This window comes from Pteropus alecto, unplaced genomic scaffold, assembly GCF_000325575.1.
Source record: "Pteropus alecto unplaced genomic scaffold, ASM32557v1 scaffold113, whole genome shotgun sequence".
Lineage (NCBI taxonomy): Eukaryota > Metazoa > Chordata > Mammalia > Chiroptera > Pteropodidae > Pteropus > Pteropus alecto.
The window spans coordinates 6,159,392-6,164,045 of NW_006433949.1; positions in this window are offsets into that span (position 1 = coordinate 6,159,392).

Below are 4,654 nucleotides of genomic sequence, written 5' to 3' on the forward strand. Positions count from 1 at the left end.
TATTTTTGACATGTTCACATGTGTCACATGTCCTCTCAGTTCCATGTTTCTCCTGGTGCCATCAGAAGGCCTCCTCTGTTGGTCCAGGACCTTCAAGAAGCAGCATCCCAAAGATGGGATTAAATGTACAAGGATTTTTTCAGGGAAATACCTGGGTGAGAGAAAATGAGGGAGCCAGTTCAGGCTGGCAGAGCCTTCAGACCGAGAGGTAATTACACCAGAGAAGGAGAACAGAAGACATGGTTGGGCGGGAGCATCTCAGGCTGCTTTTTAGCCTAAGGCAGTTTCTGCAAAGCTGTCAGGGACTCCTCAAGCCTGAGGTGGCTGTCAAAGGCCTCCTGGGTCTCCCAGGAACCAGCCTGCCTCAGTATTCCTGTTGTCGTGTGTCCTTGCCTGGGAGAGGTCCATGGGGGGCATGGCCTCAGCACAAACTGGAAGGTGGATTTCAGAGCTCAGCAGCTGGGGCGCTCGGTCATTTATACCGCCAGAAACTGGAGTCGGGGAGTTGCGTTTTCAGTTCTGCTTCTCCACGGAAGTTTGCGGAGCAGCAGTTGTGTGGTCGCTGTGTGGGCTTTCTTCTCCGGGGAAGCTCAGAAGGAAGAAGCCAGTGAGGCGAACCACAGCTCCCTTTGCTGAAGCTGATGTTGGGATTGGACGTGTGCTCTCCTCACCCTCCTCCGCCGTCTGTTCTACATTCATCTTCCCCCAGCCATCGCCTTAGCATGTGTGGGTGGCCTGCCTGGTAGATGGCACAGACCTTCATTTTCAGAGGGTTGAACACTATCTAAGAGACTGTCCTCAGCCTGAGGTTGCCACACATGTCTGTTCACAGTTGCAGTGGGGGAAGGGGTACCCGGAAGCTTCCAGGTGGTCACCTGGGTTCCAGGTATATTATTTCTTGTCCCCGTTGTGTAGAAACAGCCTCCTCCTGCTGATCAGTTACCTCTATCGACACGGTGATTCCTTTTTCCTCCTGCCGGTCCTTGGGCAGAGGTGTCCACACTGCCCGGGCAGCAGCTGGAACTTGAACTGCGGTAGGAATCTTCCTGGTCATCCCTTTAGTGACCGGGACCTCCACCCCTGCAGAGCCCAGAACTGTGGCTTGGGAAGCACAAAGTGGCAAGTAGAGCAGCTCAAGAGCCATGTATTTTTCCTATGAGGACTCAGAACTAGATAGAGTCTCTGACTGAAGGAAAAACTGGATCCTGGGCCGTCTCTCTCAATGCCAATGCTGCCTCTAGCTCTCTGAGCTCCAGGCAAAGGAGAAGGCGGGTAAGTAAGGAAGTCTCTGTACCGTGGCCCGTACAAAGCGGACTGCCCGCAAATGGACAGGAGGGAAAGCACCGAGGAAGCAACCGCTACAAAAGCTGCTCTCAAGAGTGCGCCCTCTACTGGAGGCGTGAGGAAACCTAATCGTTACAGGCCTGGTCCCCTGGCACCCTGTGAAGTCAGTCGTTATCCGAAGTCCGCTGAACTTCTGATCTGCAAACTTCCCTTCCAGCATCTGGTGCAAGAAGTTGGCTCAGGACTTCAAAGCAGATCTGCATTTCCAGACTGCAGCCGTCCGTGCCTTGTAGGAGGCAAGTGAGGCCCATCTGGTTGGCCTTTTTGAAGACGCTAACCTGTGTGTCATCCATGCCAAACATGTGACAGTTATGCCAAAAGGCATCCATCTAGCATGCCGCATAGGTGGAGAATGTGCTTAAGAATCTACTATGATGACAAACATTCTTTAAAAAAAATTTTTCCCCCCTGTAATTGGCAGTTCTGAATGTTAGATATTTTTTCCCATGGAGTCAAAAGGCACCTAAGTATATGATTGCAAGTGGAAAAATTGGGGACAGAAATCAGGTATTGGCAGTTTTTCCGTTTTCATTTGTGAATTTTTAATATGAATGGGGGGACATAAAGCATTAACGCAAGTCAGTGTTTCAGTGAACAAGTTTCAGCAGTCCAACTCTATGACAATTATAAATAAACCTGTGAAATTTTTCTGGACAATGCTAGCATTTGGATTTTTAAAAAACGAGTAAATTTCTTATTGATGGCAAAAAATAAAACAAAAGCCCTGCATCCTGATGGCTAGCACCTGTCATCTGAGAGTGTTTCCTCAGCTGGCTTTTCAGCCGTGCCTTTAGAAGGCCGTTCCAGCTCTCTACGCAGCTGCTTCTGGATGGCACGGTACGTGCCACAGCCAGGGGCAATCACGGCCATGTGCTGTGCTGTGTGGGACTCCATACCTGGTTATCATGCCTTCTGTAAGCCCCTGGGTGGCGGTGCTGGCTAAGGCTCTGTAGGCATCCGGAGGCCTGAGGATGAACCCCTGGACATTCCAGGATGAAAAGGGATCAATGTTGACTTGCTGCCAGGGGGCCAGCTGCTCTTCTCAAGGACTAGTGCCGTACTGGGAGCTCAGTGTTGGTCTTGGTTGCTGACTGGTTGGACCTTCTGAGGCAGCAGCAGCTGGATTAGTCTTGATAAGTGGGAGTCCACATCGTCGAGTCCAGAGTCCTGTGACCTCTGCCACTATGTCATTTCATTTATGTACCTGTCGTGCCAGTTCTGGGGGCGCCGAGGGTGAATGCTGGCTAATGTTGACTTGCTGAGTCAATTCGCTTGGTCGCTCAGTGCCCGTGACTTGGTGGATAGAAGGTGTGGGGGTGTGTGTGTATGTGTTCATTTCAGAGGTTTTCATTTGGCCTTCCCACTATGATAGCACTCACTTCCCACCCAGCGACCTGGCATAGAGGTCACTTCAACTGCCAAGTAGATCGATGGCAGTTGTACATGCAGGGACTGGAGCAGTGGCCGGTAGGTGAGTTCACAGATCCGGTGCCCCTGCTGTGAGCTGGACTTTAGCTAGGACTCCCTTTGGTACCTGACCCTGTGAGACCTCCTCTAACGTGGGGGACTGCGATGACACGTTGGGTCTCTGGAAATCAGTGTCAACTCAGACCCTGTGTCCAGTCGTCCTTGAAATGTCTGGTGGTTCCCTTTTGCCCCCAGGATACAGTCATGGAAGCAAATGGCCATACTTCCCTGGGGAAGGACTGAGGGGGATTCTCACGGTTGTAAACTTGCTGGGATGTGACGGGGTCTTTCTTCCCTTCTAGGGAGCTGGCCACTTTTTCAATCGGTGGGTCCTAGACTTGAAAGTTGGCTCAGGTCAGATGAGACACATAAAAGTCCCTTCGAAGGGATCAACGGTGTGGCTCAGGTCCCTTCAGTTATCTCAGCGGAAGCTGAAAGTATAGATGTGATTAGGAAAGGTCTGTGGCTGAGCCGACATGTGTCCCTGCGACATACATGGGTGACCCACAGGTTCTTGAGACTTTTACACCGCCGCCGGCTTGGACTGCAAGAGACGGAGAGAATACAATGAAAGAAGGCTGTGGGGCCCCTTTCAAAGTCTGCAGGCAGGAAACACTGATAAAACTGCTCAGCTGTAAACATGCTACAGCTTCGGGAAAAGGAAGAATGAGTCAGGCGGTGGAGCCATGAGCCCAGCGGGCAGAACTTCAAGCCACAGAGGGTTATTCCCAGGCCTCAAAACCTAATGGAATTGGCCCGGCTAGATTTCAAAGTCCCTGGGAACCGTGACTCCTTTTTCCTTCCATTTTCTTCCCTTTTGAATGTCTATGCGTGTCATCCTATACCTCTCCCACCATTGCATTTTGGGAAAAGATAACTGGTTTTCTCATTCCAAGGGTCCACAGATGGAGAGAAACTGTGCCCCAGGATGGATCCTACTTAGAACCAGACTCATAGCTGATGTAAATGTTGTAGATGATGAGATTTGGGACTTTTAAGCTGCCAAGATTTAGAGGAGATTTTGGACTTTGAGTTGATGCTGTAATGGGGTGGAGACTTGGATGGACCTTCAGATGGGATGGATGTATTTTGCACGTGGATGGACCCGAGGGATGACTATGGCAGGCAGCATAACGGTCCCCCCAGATATGTCCACATCCTAATTCTTGGAACCTGTGAACGTGTTACTTTAATGGATAAAGGGACTTCGCAGATGTGATTAAGGGTATGGACCTGGAGAAGGGGAGCGTGTCTTGAATTATCCAGGTGTGTCCAACTTAACAATATAAATCCTTAAAAGTAGAGTGCCTTTCCAGGCTGCAGATGGAGAGAGGGAGATGTGACAATGGAAAAATGGTCAGAGTTGCAACATCACTGGCTTTGAAGATGGAGGAAAAGGAACATGAGTGAAGGGACGTGGCAGCCTCTAGAAGTTAGAAAAGGCAAGGATCGTCCCCTAGAACTTTGAGAAAGGAACACAGCCCTACTGACACCATGATTCTAGCCCAGCGAGGCTACTGTTGCACTTCTAACCTCCAGAACTATAAGATAATACGTTCATATTGTCTTAAGCAGCTAATTTGGTAATTTGTGGTAGCAAAAAGAGATAAATAATAGAAGCATCATATTATCTCAACCACCTTGCAACTCCAGTCTCCTTTGATAGTCTCTGACCTTGCTGGCCTCTTACAGTCATTGTGCCCTCCTGGCTTCTTGCAGTGAGGTGCCACCTCTGGACCACATGACAGGTAGCAAGTCCAGCTCTGTGACCGCCCCTTTACTGTCAGCCCTGGCCCGCAGAGGAGAGCCACCGCCGAACTGCTTAGCAGTGCTTGCCCCTCTC